The sequence below is a fragment of the Suricata suricatta genome, chromosome 3 (assembly GCF_006229205.1).
Source record: "Suricata suricatta isolate VVHF042 chromosome 3, meerkat_22Aug2017_6uvM2_HiC, whole genome shotgun sequence".
NCBI classification, from domain to species: domain Eukaryota; kingdom Metazoa; phylum Chordata; class Mammalia; order Carnivora; family Herpestidae; genus Suricata; species Suricata suricatta.
This window is the reverse complement of record NC_043702.1, coordinates 89,231,386-89,249,883: the sequence shown is the minus strand read 5'-3', so window position 1 is coordinate 89,249,883 and position 18,498 is coordinate 89,231,386. Positions and strand designations below refer to the sequence as shown.

Genomic DNA, 18,498 nt, shown 5'->3' with positions numbered 1-18,498 from the left:
ATAAAAACCACATCTTCTTGATCCATTTATCAGTTGATGGACATTTATGTTCTTTCCATGATTTGGCTATTGTTGAAAGAGCCACTATAAACATTGGGGTCCATGTGCCCTTATGAATCAGCACTTCTGTATCCCTTGGGTAAATCCCTAGCAGTGCTATTGCTGGGTCGTAGGGTAGTTCTATTTTTTAATTTTTTGAGCAACTCCACACTGTTTTCCAGAGCAGCTGCACCCATTTGCATTCCCACCAACAGTGCAAGAGGGTTCCTGTTTCTCCATGTCCTGGACAGCATCTATAGTGTCCTGAGCCGTTCATTTTAGCCACTCTGAACAGTGTGAGGTGGTTATCTCAGTGTGGTTTTGATTTGTATTTCTCTCATGTTGGTGATGTTGAGCATCTTTGCATGTGTCTATTGGCCATCTGGATATCTTCTTTAGAAAAGTGTTTATTCATGTCTTCTGTCCATTTCTTCACTGGATGATTTGTTTTTTGAGTGTTGAGTTTGGCAAATTCTTTATATATTTTGGATACTAAACCTTTATCTGATATGTCATTTGCAAATATCTTTTCCCATTCCATTGGTTGCCTTTTAGTTTTGTTGATTGTTTCCTTTGTAGTGTGGAAGCTTTTTATATTGATGGGGTCCTAATAGTTTTTTTTTTTTTTTTTTTTTTTTTAAGAGAGAGAGAGAGTGAGCACATGGGATTTCAGAGTGAGGGACAGGGACAAAGAATCTCAAGCAGGCTTCATGCTAAGTGTGGATGCGTGGCTTGATCCCACAATCCTGGGATCATGACCTGAGTTGAAATGAAGGGTCAGACGCTCAACCATTTGAGCTACCCAGGTGCCCCAGTTAATTTTTGCTTTTAATTCCCTTGCCTTTTGAGATTTGTCAAGCAAGAAGTTGCTGTAGTTGCGTCAAAGAGGTTGTTGCCTGCTTTCTCCTCTAGGGTTTTGATGGTTTCCTGTCTCACATTTAGGTCTTTCATCCATTTTGAGTTTATTTTTGTGTGTGGTGGAAGAAAGTGGTTTAGTTTCATTCTTCCTCATGTTGCTGCCCATTTATTCTTCCAATCCATGAACTTGGAATGTTTTTCCATTTTGCTGTGTCTTCTTCAGTTTTCTTCATAAGTTTTATGTTGTTTACAGCATACAGATCTTTTACATCTTTGGTTAGGTTTATTCCTAAGTATTTTGTGGTTCTTTATGCAATTTTAAATGGGATCAGTTTCTTGATTTCTCCTTCTGTTGCTTCATTATTGGTGTATAAAAATGCAATCAATTTCTCTACATTTTGTACTCTGTGACTTTGCTAAATTCATGTATCAGTTCTAGCAATCTTTGGGGGGAGTCTTTCAAATTTTCCATGTAGCATATCTTGTCATCTGTGATAAGTGAAAGTTTGATTTTACCTTTGCCCATTTTGATGCCTTTTATTTCATTTTTTGAAATGAAATGGTATTAGCTGTGGGCTTTTCAGAAATGGCGTTTGTGATGTTTAAATAAGTTACTTCTCTCCCGACTTTATCAAGGGTTTTTATTAAGAAAGGATGCTGTATTTTGTCATGCTTTTTCTGCATCTATTGACAAGATCATATGGCTCTTATCCTTTCTTTTATTAATGTGATGTATCACACTGATTGATTTGCAAATATTGAACCAGCACTGCAGCCCAGGAATGAATCCCACTTGATCATGGTGAATAATTCTTTTTATATGTTGTTGAATTCGATTTGCTAGTATCTTGTTAAGAATTTTTGCATCAGGATATTAGCCTGTAATTCTCCTTTCTTGGGGGGTCTCTGTCTGGTTTGGGAGCCAAAGTAACTCTGGCTTCATAGGATGAGTCTGGAGGTTTTCTTTCCATTTCTATTTTTTGGAACATCGTGAGAAGGATAAGGATTAACTCTTGTTTAAATGTCTGGTAGAACTCCTCTGGGAAGCCATCTGGCCCAGGACTCTTATTTGATGGGAGTATTTGGATAACAGATTCAATTTTCACTTGTTATGGGACTCTTAAAAATTTCAAATTTTTCCTTTTTGAGTTTTGGTAGTGTGTGGGTGTCTAGGAATTTCTCCATTTCTTCCAGGTTGTCCAGTTTGTTGGCATATAATTTTTTATAGTATTCCCTGATAATTGTTTGCATTTCTTAGGGATTGGTGGTAATAAATCCATTTTCATTTGTGATTTTATGTATTTGGGTCCTCTCTTTTTTCTTTTTGAGATGTCTGGCTAGGGGTTTATCAGGTTTTTAAAAATTTTTTTAAAAATCAACTTTTAGTTTCATTGATCTGTTGTACAGTATTGTTTATTTCTGCTCTGATCTTTATTTATTTCTCTTTTGCTGGTCTTGGGGGTTTCTTTGTTGTTTTGCTTCTAGTTCCTTTAGGAGTGCTGTTAGATTTTGTATTTGTGCTTTTTCTAGTTTCTTGAGATAGGCCTGGATTGTAATGTATTTTCCTCATAGGAGTGCCTTTGCTGCCTCCCAAAGGGTTTGGACTTTTGTGTTTTCACTTTCATTTGTTCCCGTATATTTTTTATTTTCTTCCTTAATTACCTGGTTGATCCATTCCTTATTGAGTAGGATGTTCTTTAACCTCTATGCATTTTGGAGTTTGGAGGCTTTCCAGACTTTTGCCTCTGGTTGATTTCAAATTTCATAGTATTGTGATCTGAAAGTGTGCATGGTATCATCTTAATCATTTTAGATTTATTGAGGGCTGTTTTGTGACCCACTATGTGATCTGTCTTGGAGAATGTTCCACATGCACTCAGAAAGAATGTGTATTCTGCTGCTTTAGGATAAAAAGTTCTAAATATATCTGTCAAGCCCATCTGGTCCAGGGTATCATTCAGGGTCATTTTTTTTTATTATTGATTTTCTGTCTAGATGATCTGTCCATTGCTGTAAGTAGAGTATTAAAGTCCTCTGTAATTACCACATTCTTACAAATAAGATTATTTATATTTGTGATTGTTTTATGTATTTGGGTACTCCCAAATTTGATGCATAAACATTTAGACCCTGTAATTATGATAAAAGACTTTCTTAATCTCTTGTTACATACTTCAGTGTAAAATCTAGTTTGTCTGATATATGTATTGCTACTCCAGCTTTTTTTGAGTTTCACTAGCATGATAGATGGTTCCTCACCCACTCACTTTCAATCTAAAGGTGTCTTCATGGGGCACCTGGGTGGCTCAGTTGGTTAAACCTCCAACTTTGGCTCAGGTCAGATCTCATGTTCATGGGTTCAAGCCTTGCATCAGGCTCTATGCTGATAGCTAGCTCAGAGCCTGGAGCCTCCTTCCAGTTCTGTGTCTCCTTCTCTCTCTGCACCTCCCCCTCTCATGCTCTCTCTCTGTATCAAAAATAAATAAAACATAAAAAAAAGACTTTAAAAAAATAAATAAAAGTGTCCTCAGGTCTAAAGTGAGTGTCTTATAGAGAGCAAACAGATGAGTCTTATTTTTTTATCCATTCCGATATCCTATTTCTTTTGATTGGAGTATTTAGTCCATTTATATTCAGTGTTATTATTGAAAGATATGGATTTAGAGTTATTGTGTTATCTGTAGGTTTCACAGTTGTAGGGATTCCTCTGGTCCTTTGTGGTCCTTGTAACATTCCACTCACAGAGTCCCCCTTAGAATCTCTTGTAGGGCTGATTTAGTGATGATGAATTCCTTCATTTTTTTTAAAGATTTTTTTTATGTTTTTCATTTATTTTTGGAAGTCAGAGAGAGCAGGTGAGGGTCAGAGAGAGAGGGAGATACAGAATCCAAAGCAGGCTCCAGGCTCTGAGCTAGCTGTCAGCACAGAGCCTGATGCGGGGCTCGAACCCATGAACCATGAGATCATGACCTGAGCTGAAGCCAGACACTTAACCGACTGAGCCACCCAGGCTCCCCAGAATTCCTTCAGTTTTTGTTTGGGAATACATTTATCTCTCTTTCTATTCTGAATGACAGACTTGCTGACTAAAGTATTCTTGGCTGCATATTTTTTTTATTCAGCACGTTGAAAATTTACTGCCACTCCTTTCAGGCCTGCCAAGTTTCAGTAGATATATGTCTGCTACTACTCTTCTCATGTGTCTACCCTTATAGGTTAAGGCCCGCTTATCCCTAACTGCTTTCAGAATTCTCTCTTTGTCTTTGTAGTTTACCAGTTTCACTATGATATGTTGTGCAGAAGATTGATTCAAGTTACATCTGAAGGGAGTTCTCTGTGCCTCCTGTATTTCAGTGTCTGTTTCCTTCCCCAGATTGGGGAAGTTCTCAGCTATGATTTGTTCAAGTATACTTTCAGTCTTTTTTTCTCTTCTTTTGGAACTCCTATGATATGGGTATTCTTCCATTTCATTGAAATACTTAGTTTTCTAATTCTCACCTGTGGTCCAGAATTTTTTTTATCTCTTTGTCATCCTTATCCGTTTCCATAATTTTATCTTCTATTTCACTTAATCTCCCCTCTGCCTCTTCAGTCCTCACTGTCACCACCTCTAGTTTATTTTTCACCTCATTTACAGCATTTTAATATTCATCATGACTATTTTTTAGTTCCTTGATCTCTGTTGCAATTGATTCTCTGCTGTCTTTATGCTTTTTTCAAGTCCAGTGATTGATCTTTTGACTATTATTCTAAATTCTTTTTCAGTTATATTGTTTATATCTGTTTTGATCAATTCTAGCTGTCATTTCTTCCTGAAATTTCTTTTGAGGGTAATTTTTCCATTTTGTATTTTGGGCTAGTTTTCTGTCCCTTCCGTGTTTTAAAAGCTTGTTATGTGCCCTGCACCTGTGAACACTACAACGTTAAAGAGGGCCCATACACTACCCAGGGACTGGCCCTCAGGAGGTGTTTTTTTGGAGAGTGTTACTTGCTCTCTGTCATTGTGACTTTGGTTACTTTATCTTCATATCGTAGTGATGTTTTGGACTCTCCATTAGATGTGCTTTGATTTGTTCAGTGATGTAGCCATGGAAAGGAAAACAAGCACACAAACAAAAAACCAAAAAACCAGAAACACCAGCTACAAGTAAACCACAGTGTGGAGGTGGTTCTGATGGAAGAGGCCTTATTCCATACAAACAGAGAAATGATGGGGGTAGGGCAAAAGAAAATAATAAAAGTTGACCAGACAGAGAAACTATATGGCTTAATCCGGAGAGAGAGAAAGGAGAATAAAGAAGGAGACAGGGAAAAAGACCAGAAAATAAAGTCGACCAGACAGAAAAACTATGTGGCTTAATCCAGAGAGAGAGAAAGGAAAATAAAGAAGGAGTTGTAGAACATGTATCAGGAAAATAGATGAAATATGTCTGCTTAAACAAACTAATAACCAGAGTAACCAGTCTAGATAAGGAAAGAGAAGAATATAAGAGAAGAAGGAGAAAAGGAAAGAAGAATATATCTATATAATAAGAATTGTCCAAGAATTAAACCAGCTAATGCAACAGTGCTGGTCTGGAGGAGGGCTGTCTGGTTGGTCACTGTCAATCCAGCTCCAGTAGATATGCAGTTACCCGGCACAAAGGGGCTTGGTTTGGTGCAGGTGGTCCTGCCTCCACTGCAAGTCCTTCTGTCCATTCCCTGAAGCCACTCTTTGTTGGTAATGGGAAGCAAAATGGTGACACCCCAGTCTCTCCCCCATGGACTGGGTATCCCAAACCACTCTGTTCAAGCTGTCCTCACTGTGCAGCAGACATAAACATGGCAGTTTGTCCTGCTCACCCAACTACCCCTCTCCCTGGCTCTTGGCCAGGACTTAAACCCTGATGTCTTTAAGGTTCCCACTCTGTCCACCCCAGTTTCAGGGATATGCCACTCCCTTGAGCGAATACATACCTTCTTTCCACAGCATTCCTGCGAGGGGATTGCTTTCTCCTATTATGGACTGCACCTCTGAACTAGTTACTGAGCCTGTTTGTGTCCCTTGCTAGCCTTGTTGGGGCCTAAGGACCTGCAGTAGCATGTCAGGCAAACTGAGTTGCCCTCCTACCTCTAGCTCTCTCTTGAGCAGAAGGGAAGCCCAAGGGCAGGAGGGAAGCTGAGCATGATGGGGATAGGGGATGGTTTGGGAGTAGAAACTTGTTCTTACATGAGATGGCTTTGGGTGTCTGTATACTCCAGTCCCTCCCTTCCCCCACCTGGCCCCTTGGTGCTCCTTCAGCTTTCACGCTGTCTACCTCTCACTGGGTCCTGGTGGGGACCTCCCTTCGCCTGGGCTGACTGCCTCAGCCTGAGGACCTGGCTTTCAAACAGACTCAAAGGGCAGGGATCCTGGTGGTAGAGACCCGGCTAGGCTGGGTTGTGCTTTCCAGCATTTTGCGTCTCCCTCTGGTCATGTATTTATTCCCTATTTATGTGCTCTGCATCCTGGGTCCTGGAAGGCAGCAGCTTCTGAAGGTTTGGTAGAGGGAACAGAGCTCCTCTGGAAGGCACCAATGTTCCTAGCCCCACTCTCATCTGCCCCTGCCCCCACCACACACACAGTCCTTCAGGCCTTGTGAGTCAAGCCCGGGAGCTTACCTGGCCCTGCCCCACCCCCTTCATTGGCCTGTGCTCTTCCTGTCTTTGCCCAATACTCTCACAGCTGGTTTCTGGCAGAGGGTGGCATTGCCTGACAGCAGTCACACTCAAGCCTGAGGGTCAAGCCCCTAGCTATTGTCATAAGTCTGAGTCCCTCCTGGACCAGGAGAGGTGTAGAGGTGGTTGTTGCTTCCACTTTCACCTCTGACTCAACTATGTGACATTGACCTGTTCTCACTCCCACCCTTGCCCTGGGATTTCCCATCTGTAAAACTCAGAAATGCAGTTGGAAAGTCCTTATTCATTTAGTCAGTGAATATGTGTAGATCACTTTTCTGTGTGCCAGTTACTGTTCAGAACTCTCACAGAGCTCCCAGTCCAGAAAGAAGCCAGACAATTAAAACAACAATTACAAAAAAAAAAAAAAAAAATCCTCCCTAGGTATGCGATCCAGGCAGCCAGGCCCAGTCCTGAGAAAGCCGCACAGTTAGAGATTGGAGCTTTCTCCATCCAGGTCAATGATTTTTCTCTTTTCCAGATACAGTCCTATGCTTCCCCAGATGCTCTTTTTCTTCTCTTTATTTCTCCAAAGAAGGGTTTACCTCCCCTCTGTTCATTTTATCTCTCCCAGTTCACAATCATGCACCCATGGCCCATCAGGTTGTCCTGGTGGGTCCCTGGAAGTGTCTCTGTCACCTTGCCACCCGGACTCTTGGAGTTCAAAGTCCTTTGGCCTCAGCAGTGCTATGTTTGAGAGTCGAGGGAACTGCTGATCTCCCAACTTCTCTGCCATGTTGGCCCCTACTCCTAAAATTAACTTTTTTTAAGAAGCTACTTATTTATGTGTTTCAACAGAACAGTGGAGTAAACCAAGAAAGCAGAAACTACCGGAATATATTTTTTACATAAATAAAGAGAAAACATGAGTGCTAGACATAGAGTATTTAAAAAAAAAAAGAGTAAGTAAAAGAAGACTGTCCAGAAAGTCTGTAATGGAAAGTTAGAGAACTATGTCTTACTCACCTAAAAACAAACAAACAAACAAAGCACAACTGGTCTAGTTCATAGCTGGAGAAAGAATGATCCATAGAAACCTTAATTAAAAAGACCTTTAGTTAAACAATGCATTGATATTTAGGTATATTTATGAAAACTGCATGTTTTGGTTTTCTCAGTACAATCCTGATTTATATTTATTGTAATCATTAATAATACATATTTTTCACTCTCAGAAATGAAGGATATTAAGTTACATGATCACCCTAAATATGTTCTACCATGTTGAAAATTGCCTCAAAAGTCTCATGTATGGTGTATGAATAAAAAGTACAGGCATACAGCAAACTAAGCAAATGAAAATTGAGGCATGTTTTAAATTCTAAGAACATTAAATATTGCATAGAAAAGCAAATGTAATTATTGTTTATCCCTGGTGAGAACAGAAATATTGAGTTATTGGTTTAACTAAAATATATATGTAATAAAGTTATATTGCATGATAGAGGGGACCCCTGAACAACTGAGAGATATTGAGGGAATGCTACCTCATTTTGGCTTCACCAAAATTTGAATTTAATAACACACATAAAATGAAGTCTGAGATAGGAAGCTGCCAGAGTGTTGGTGGGGCTTGGGCTCCATTTCTCATTGAATGTTTATTTCTCCCCTCCTCTGTTTTATCTTTATCCTCAGACAGATAATAAGATGGCTATAGAATTCCAAGCATTACATTCAGTTATAAGAAAGCTCAGAAACAGAAAAAGGATAATTTCTGCTGAAGTCTCTTTCTTAGCACCTAGGAAGTCTTCCCAAATAATTACTGAGAAGCCTTTCCACCAGTTTCTCTGAGCAGGATTAGTTACATGCCCACACCTAAAACCAAATCACTGTCAAGGAGAAGGGACCACCATGATGGGTTTAGAGTCTTGGACCAAGGGGTAAATGGTGGATAGGAAGCCAACATTTTCTGCTGAACTTGAGATAGGAGGTATTCAGGAGTAGTGAGAAGTACATCCTTATCTTCCTTGGAAGTTTGTACATCATGTCTGACATTGACGAATTAAGATATAGAAATATCTTGAAATCCTGCAGTCAATATTAGCAGAAAGGAAAACAATTTAAAAGCTGTTTCTCTGGGGAACAAGCAGGAAGGGGAGAACAAGGTTTTTTGTTTTTTTTTTTTATACTTCATACGCTTTTTAGTGTTATCTGATATTTTAAATAACGTACATGTATTTGATAAAAATGTCACTTAAAAACAAAATAGTAAGTAAAGTAACAATTTTAAGTAACAATATAACATTCCACCACACAGTTTTTCATAACATTTAGTCAGTCCCCTATTGAAATGTATTTAGGTTGTTGAAATCTTTTGCTAATACAACATGGAGGGTGAGCCTCGTTTTGTTTAAAATACTTTGGACATACTTATAAGCAATAAATAAATATGGTTTGAAGCAAGTAATTATTACAGACAAAGCTCTAAAGATTCAAATGGTGGTTCTCAAATGTTGGCGCACCTGGGAGTCACCTGCAGGGATTTTAGAATATCTCGGTACTTGGGCTGCACCCCAGACCAACTGAATCAAAACGTTTTTGGAGCATGGGGCAGCTACACAGGTATGGGTTTACTTTGAAAACTTCCAGTGATATAGTGAGTGTACAAGTTTGAGAATCACTGGATTTAGGGAAATTGTTTTCCCCTGCAAACAATCATCATTTAAAAACATTTATGATGTCTGTGGTGCATAATAAATCAATATTATTCTTCTCTAATTTCATACACACATTACTTTTCTCTTCACCTCTTCTCTCATCTCCAGGCTTGCCTTCCTTGTCACTCACCCTTCCATCCCCATGCTTCAAGGCAAGAGATTTAGGCCTGGAGCGTCAAAGTTATAGTTGGGGGATATCATTTCTTTCTTCTGTCCTTCCTTTATACCATACCCAGTCTCTGTTCTTCTGAAGGAGGAGAGGGGGTCTTGTCTGTATTGGTCATTCTGAATTATGTGTCTCCTTAACCAGCATTATCCTCCTGTTTATTTTTATATCCCTCACATTTTTTTTCATATTATCAAATGGCTGTTGCTTTTCAATGTGAAGACTTTGTTTCTACTTTTACAGCCTACTTTGGCAAATAAATTGAATTTAAGGACTAAATATCTTTGTTTTTATTTAGTCTGCACTGCACTTTTTCCTATAATGGAGTGGTTTTTAAAAAATCTATATTTGTCATTACAGACCAAGCAAAATTCATTACTTTCTAAAATTATTTGTGGAAATAGATTTCCAAGTCTTCAACATATTCATTCTATGACAGTAGCAATAGAAAAGTGTTCCCAATTTACTTTTTTGATCAAAACCAAACTTGACAAATACATTGTACTGCTATGCCATCTGTAGCAAGCTATTGTAATTATGCATCTGTTTCAAATTGCTCCTTTGTTAGTATGTTTTTGCATTCAGTGTTTTGCATAATTCATTTCATTAAAGTAAGGCCCTTGAGTTTTAATATTTAGGGTTATATTTTTGAACTCTGGCATTCTAGAGAGTACATGTTAGTATGGGGAGTTTTGATGAAAGCAAATATTTTATTCCTTAATGATTTGTGTTGCTTAGGGAAGCAATATTTTAAAATATCATGAGGTAACGTTTTGAGTAACCACATATTTCAAAAGGATTTTATAATTTAATGAGAGTTAGACTAAATGGCAGTGATTAAGTAATGATGATTCAGATTATGGTTTTTCTCATTATGGTTTATATGAATTTAATGGATGTTCATCTGAACTTATGACATTTATTTTTATCCTGCTATTGACACTTATTTGGTCCTTGCAGTGTATATTTTTATGCCTATAATATTTTGGTATTCATATGATTCAAAATGCTTAATATGGTTTGTGTCAAGATGTGTTGTTTTACTTTTATCAATTTTTTTATGTTTTATTTATTTTTGAGAGGGAGATCGTGAGTGAGAGAGGGAACAGAGAGAGAGAGAGAGGGAGACACAGAATCAGAAGGAGGCTTCAGCCTCTGAGCTGTCAGCACAGAACCTGACGCAGGGTTCGAACTCACAAGCTGTGAGATCATGGCTTGAGCCAAAGTTGGATGCTTAACAGACTGACCCACCCGGGTGCCCCCTGTTTAACTTTTATAAAAACTTTGATATGTTACAGTTAATTTTGAGATGTGTAAAAAGGTGCCCATAACTTTTTTTAGGTAAAGATTACTGATTAAGGAACTCAAGATATTGAAGTTCATTTTAAATTCTTTGACTTTTAAGAGACAGAGAGAGAAAGAGAGAAATCTCCAGCAGGGGAGGGACATAGAGAGAGGGAGACAGAATGCCAAGCAGACTGCATGCTATGAGCACAGAGCCTGATGCGGGGCTCAAACTCACAAACTAAAATATCATGAACTGAGCTGAATCCAAAAATTGGACACTTAACCAACTGAGCCACATAGGTGCCCCAGTTCTTTTATTTTTTTAGTATTTATTTATTTATTTATTTTTCAAGATTGGGAGAGGGAGAGAGAGAGAGAAAGAAGGGGGAGGAACAGAGAGAGAGAAGAGAATCCCAAGCAAGCTCCATGCAGATCGCGTGAGATGAAATTGATTCAAACACTTAGCTGACTGAACCAGCCAGTCACGCCCAAAGTTTTTTGATTTTTTAAAAAAAATTTTGAGAGAATGAGCACAAGCTGGAGAGAAGGGCAGAGGGAGCTACATAGAGAAGCTTAAGCAGGCTCCACACTCAACTTGGAACCTGATATGGGCTCAATCCCATGACTCTGGAATCATGACCTGAACTGAAATCCAGAGTCTGATGCTTAACTGACTGAGCCACCCAGGCACTGCTGAAGTTCATTTTAAATTGAGATTTTATAGTTGTTATTTTTATAGTTGGTATCTAAAAGAATTAATGTAGACCATTGTCTTTCAGTGATGCTTTTGTACAGGGTTTAGGTAGAATATCATAGTTTTAGAGTTATGGTTTGTTAGATTGATTATATGGTCATTGCAGATATGTTTTGAAAGTATGCACAGTCACCTAGCAACATGGATGGAATGTTGCATTTGGCTAATAGTAAACATCTGTTGAGTGCTTACCACATAATAGAAACTATGTTGAAAGATTGGCCTCCATCATTTCTTTTAACCTCACCAAAACAAATAATTAAAATATCTTAATAGATATTACTACTCTACTGAATTTACATATGAGTGAACAGAGGCTTAGAGGTTATATATTCTTTTCAAATGTTCGCAGGTCTTATGGCTAATATGATTTTGAACCAGAAGCTGAACCACTTTCTTACATCATCACAAAAATAAACTCAAAATGAATCAAAGACTTAAATATGAGACCCAAAACCATAAACTCCTAGAAGGAAACATAGGCAGTAATTTCTTTGATACCAGCCTTAGAAATGTTTTTCTAGACATGTCTCCTCAGGCAAGGGAAACAAAAGCAAAATTAAACTATTGGGACTACACCAAAACAGAAAGCCTTTGCACAGCAAAGGAAACCATGAACAAAACAAAAAGGCAACCTATTGAATGGGAAAATATATTTATAAGTGATATATCTCATAAGGGGTTAATATCCAAAATACATAAAGAACACCATCACCTTAACACAAAACACATAAAGAATATGATTAGAAATGGGCAAATGTCTATTTAGATAAACATTTTTCCAAAGGAGACATCCACATGGCCAGTAGACACATGAAAAGATGCTCAACATCACTCATCAGGGAAATTCAAGTTAAAATCACAGTGAGACATAACTTTATACCAGTCAGAATAGCTCAAACAAGTAAACAATCCACAGGAAATACTGTGTTGGCGAGGATGTGGAGAGAAAGGAGCTCTCATGGTGCATGCTTGATGGGAATACAAACTGGGGCTGCCACAGTAAACAGTATGGAGGTTCCTCAAAAAATTAAAAATAAAATTATCATCACATCCAGTAATTTCAGTCTGGTTATTTATACAAAGCAAACAAAGCACTAATTCAAACACATACATGCACCCTTATGTTTGTAGCAGTATTGTTTATAATAGCTGAGATATGAAAGCAACCCAAGTGTTCACCCAGAGATATATAGAGAAGGGAGGTGTGGTATACATATGCAGTGTAATATTACTCAGCCATAAAAAGAATGAGAATTTTTTATTTGTAACAACATTATACCTAGAGGGTGTGATGCTAAGTGAAGTCAGTCAGTCAGAGAAAGACAAATATATAAATTCACTCATATGTAGAATTTAAGACACAAAACAAATTAACAAACAAAAAATTAAAAAAGACAGACTCTTAAATTTAACAAACAAACTGGTGGTTGCCACAGGAGAGGTGAGTGGAGGAGATGAGTGAAATAAATAAATGGGATTAAAAGGACACTTACCTTGATGAGCACTGAAATTGTAAAGAATTGTTGAATCATTATATTGTATACCTGAAACTAATATAATTCCATATGTTCATTATACTTCAATTAAAAAATACATTATGTTGTATGTTAATCAGGCTTCATTCAAGAAGTAGAAAATACTGTAGGTATTTAAAACAGAATGGATTTAATTAGGTATTGGGAAACTGAGAGAGTATCAAGTGGTCAAAGAGATGACCCAGAAATTGTTAACTGTAGAAAGTGGCTGTCACTTCCCTGGCTGGAATAACAAAGGGATCAGAAGGTGCTGTGAGAACCTAGGAACTTAGAGAGTGGCCACTCTGGGGCCAGCGGTGGTGACTGGGAGGCTCTGTTAGGAGCCTGGGGCCTTTGGGAGAGTTTTGCTAAGCCGGTCTTGGTCCTGCAGGTGTGCCTGGAGGCTGCAGCTCAGACGCCCCAGGGGAGGGAGGTTAGAACTATGTAATGCTCCTGGAGGGGTAGTGATAGGAGTTGAGCGGGAGCCTTCTCCTGTCTCTTCTCTCCCTTCTGTCTCTCTCCTCTTCCACCAGTGCCTCCCAGCAGTAGAAGCCAACCAGAAGGCAGCTGTCAAGGGAATCTGAGAAATGTATGTACTTACAAACTTTCAGCGCCAGGATCACAAAGCAGAATATAGAAGCTGTGGGCTTGGGCTGAGGGGTAATTGGTTAATAAATGGAACCCATACTCTGAAGTTTAAAAGACCATATTTCCAAGCTATCTCTCAATATACAGCATGCTAATTTATTTGGTGTTGGAGATTAAAAATGTTAATTACTGAGCAGCTGATAAGATTGTTGTACAATATGTATGATTTGTTTGGTTGATCAGAATGACTGAGTTTACACGTCTTGACAACTCAGCAAAGTGGCACAGATGGTAATCAATTTGCTTAGGAGTTGGCTACTCTCTCCAAAAGCCTAACTTGTTTGGGAAGTGATCAACTGGAGTCTGTCATGTTATTAAGGTCAAAAGCATAATGAGCTAGACAGATGAAGTATATAATTAAATTTAAAAAAAATTTTTTTAATGTTTTATTTATTTTTGATACAGAGAGAGACAGAGCATGAGAAGGGGAGGGGCAGAGAGAGAGGGAAACCCAGAATCTGAAGCAGGCTCCAGGCTCTGAGCTAGCTGTCAGCACAGGGCCCGACGCGGGGCTCAAACCCACAAACGTGAGATCTGACCTGAGCCGAAGTCGGAGGCGTAACCGACTGAGCCACCCAGGCGCCCCTATAATTAAATTTTTAAATAGCATTTGATATCATGTCATTTATCTATATAACTTAGGTTAATTTATCTCCAATGCTCAATGTCACTATTTGTTCCATGTTTGAAGGTGTGCAGGTGGGTATAGCAAAAGAGAAAAGTAATGCTATATAGGAATATGAGTGTGCAACCTAAAAAAGGACTAATTAGCATTTATTTAGTATTTTAAAAATACTGAGAAAAACAAAATAATTTTAAGCAATCATGTAAATTTTTGAAATGTTTCTTAAACTTTGCTAGGCTGAGCAGTTATGTCAATTAATATAAGCCTCTCTGTTCTTAGTTGGTTCCATGAAAGATGGCTGTATACTTTTGAACTTGGCATACTCAAAAGGAGAGGCAAACGAAAAAATGAATTATATTCTTATTAGAGATAAGGGAATACAATTAAATATGGTTATTTAAAAATATTATCTTCCTATTGACGGTACATACTTAATTTAGATGATAAAATGCCTTCTTTAATTAGAAAAAAAAGTATGGTATATGTTTGACCTCTTTTTGGGTGCAATTCATAGAACTCATGAATGGTCCTCCAGAAATAGCTTTTATGTTAAAGTATCAGTTTTTTTCTTGGAACCCCAAATGAGAATTTGTATATGCAATAGATTAATGCTAAATTGAAAAACAAACTTAGATGATTTTAAATCTATCTCTGTTATCGCAAAAAATGTCTTTGCAGAAATACAAATTATAGATTTTTTAAATGTTTTTATTTATTTTTGAGAGAGAGCCAGCATGAGCAGAGGAGGGTCAGAGACGGGGGGTGGGTACAGAATTCGAAGATAGGCTCCAAGCTCTAAGCTGTCAGCACAGAGCCTGACGCAGGGCTCGAACCCACAGACTGCAAGATCATGACCTGAGCCGAAGTTTGACGCTTACCTGACTGAGCCACCCAGGTGCCCCCAAATTATTGATTTTTAAATACCTTTCTCTGCAGCATTTTACCTTATAAAATGACTTTTAGACACTTGGCCTAGGAAGTTGGCAAAATTTTGTTTTTTTCCCGTGGGAGTATTGCCAAGCAGTTGTAAGATAGTTTAGACACCAGTGTACCTCAGCTCTAAACAAAAAACAAAGTAATGTGTTGATCTGCAAACAAGAGAGAACATGTAGTTGTCAATGCTAAAGCTACATAGGACGAAAGATGATCTTGGCTAAGATGACCTTAGCCTGTCAGGTGCTGGATGAGGATTCTAGTGTTAGCCACCCAGGACAGGATGCTGAGAAGATGAGAAAGAGTGAAGTATTGGGTGAGAAGAAAGAGGCCGCCTGTTGATCTGGGCTCTGTGGTGTGTACATACGTAGTTGTGAGAATCAGCCTCAGATATCTGATCTTCCACCTGGGATATCTGATAATTTAAATAATCTGCATGAGTGTTTTTCCTTCTTGCTTCATTATTAACTCTTTTGGCTTAATTCAGATTGAGCCATTTCTCTTTTGAGGGTAGCTCTGTGTCCTTTCTCTGGGGAGCCCTTCCTCACCCTGTACTATGACTTGCAGAGGCTTGGGTTTTTGTTTTTTTTATTATCACCAGTGCCATGTCTCCATGCTGGTTCAGTTTGTAAGTCTAGAGTGAGTATGTTCAGTTTCCTTTTCATTATCAGTTGATCTGGAAAACTGTGCCTGACTCCGATCTGAGTAGAGGCCCTCTTTGCCCACTCAAGTCCAGGCCATCTAGAGTATAGCACTTAGTGTGCCATCTTGTAATCACTGGTTTAACTAACTCTCTTTCTTCTTGGCCAGTGAACTCGATGATAGTGAGGACATTGTCTTATTTATTCATCATTTGGTGCCTATCACAACGCCTGAATCTGACAGAGCTCATGGAGGAGGCACTGGGTGAGGTTTTGGGGATACCAGCATGTATTTGATTCTATTTTGCTATCAAGGACTCAGAACCTACCTAGTTAGGGAGGTAGACACATGAACAGGTAAATGTAACACAGTGTGCACTGTCTGTTTAGAAGCTATGGCAGAGAAATGAGAAGTGTGCTATGTTAGAATGAAGACATAACCTGATAAGTATGCTGTGCTGAATATAATGTGTTAGGTCCCTTCTTTCAGGAATGTGCAGTCTGCTACCTGAATTTCATGAATGTGCTTAGTATATAGCTCAGCCATGTTGAATGAGAAGTTTCTGGACAGTCCAAACACCATAAAGTCAATGAAGGTTGATTGAGCACTGATTATGCAAGCTAAAGTGATTTGTAAGATGCAAAGCATAAGCATCATTTTTTTCATTTTAGGTAGTAGCCCTCAGGTGAGAAAATGTGACATTAAACCTAGAAGGTAATGTTTTCTTTAAGTTTATTTATTTTTTTTGAGATAGAGAAAAAGAGAGAAGCTGGGGAAGGGGCAGAGAAAGAGGGAGAGAGAGAATCCCAAGCAGGCTCCATCCTGTAAATGTAGAGCTCAATCTCATGAACTATCAGCTGAAATCAAGAGTCAGATGCCTAACTGTATGAACCACCAGGGTGCCCTGGTAATTTTTTTTTAAAGAGAAGGTATTCTATAAGCACCAATAAGCGTGTCTGTGAGGAATTACCAAGTGGACAGTAAGTTCTGTGAGCTTCATGTTCTTTCATTTCCATGGTTCGTATCTGCCCATCCCATTGTATAGAACGGTCTAACTATGAAAAATGTGAAATAAGCAGGTGTGTAGAGGCAGATAACATAGGCTTCAAACAGTAGAGAGAGTGGGAGTTCTTCTCTTGAGTTTCTTAGGTAAATGTCAAACAACACTGGTGTTGCCATGATTTTTTCAGTCAAATAAGTGCACATTATTTGAGAACATGAATCATGGGGTAGATAACCATTCCTGCCAATAGAAGCAAGTGTACCTTTTTGAACATCATCCACAAAAGTTTATTTCTGTCATCTTGTCAGCTCCCACTACTAAGAAACTGTGACTGTACAGACAGGTTATAATTTTGGAAACAGGACCAATGCTGTTTCGGCACACTAAAGATATGTCTAGTAGTTGTTGGTGCCATCCCAGTGTTTAGAGGTGTTGGTGGTGGTAAAAGTATGGATTCGTAAGTTATTTAGCCCTCTATATTCAGCACCTACTTTGTGACAGCCACATCATATTATTGTACTATATTTGCCAGCAATCCAGAAAGGTAGTTATCCATACCTCCATTTCTCATTTGAGAAGTTAGATTCACAGTGGTTCAAATGGCATTTCAGTATGTTCTCTGTCTGTGTGTGTCCCATTTCACATTCAGAATATATGCCAGTGGGGCACCTGGGTGGCTCAGTCAGTTAAGCCTCTGACTTCGGCTCAGGCCAGATCTCACATTCGTGAGTTCGAGCCCTGGGTCGGGCTCTGTGCTGACAGCTCAGAGCCTGGAGCCTGCTTCCAGTTCTCCTTCTCTCTCTGCCCCTCCCTTTCTCATGCTCTGTCTCTCTCTGTATAAAAAATAAATAAAACATTAAAAAAAATTTTTTTAGAATATATGCCAGAGAGCAAACAAAGCAAGTACTTCTTTTGATTTTGCAGTCACTTAGCCAGGGCAGGTGACTGACTGCTATGCTACACCTTTGCAAGTTCCATGGTGGAGAATGACTGGGGCTGTTCTTGATTTACTGCCTTGATGGAAGGAGCATTTTAAAAATGTAAAAATTAGGGCAAAACACAGAACCCAAAGTGAGCCCTAAAAGTAACAGGAGCAACATAGACAAGATGGGGGTCAGGCACGTGAGGATGGGATAAAGGTGAGAAATAATGTCTGCATGTTCACTGCCTGAAGTTAGGGATGAGGCAGCTGTAAAGAGTAAAACCATCAACTCGAGAGGCTGAGAAAGACTTTGAAGCCCATCATTTCGGCCTTTCTAGCACCAACATAGGCTTCTGACTTCAGCTTCTGACTTGTGTCATTTTTAACTTGATTTGGATTATTCTCTCAACTTTTCTTATATCTGGTCATTGTATCCTTTTGCATTCGATCAAGTGCAGGGTCTGTGCTAATGATTTTATATCTGGTTGCTTTATATTTGCCACAAAAGGTTGAAGGAGAAATGATACATTGATTTTGGAGTAGAAACTACCTCTTCTAGGAACCTCTGGCAACACTATCAAGTGAAGACTTCTGCAGATAGTTACATTAAGTTGAGAAAAGAAGAGAAAACATTACTATTACATGGAATAGAGACATTGTCCCCCTTGAGATGGAAAGCCGGGGAAATCCAACTGTTTAAGTCTGAAGACTTGATTCAAAAACAAAATAAAACAACAAAACAAAACAAAA

General features: G+C 38.7%; 1 protein-coding gene across 1 annotated transcript in view; it reads left to right on the top strand.

The window, feature by feature from the left end:
• THSD7B (thrombospondin type 1 domain containing 7B) overlaps positions 1–18,498 on the top strand; it is a 730,459-nt gene that overhangs the window by 78,825 nt on the left and 633,136 nt on the right. The window lies entirely within an intron of this gene.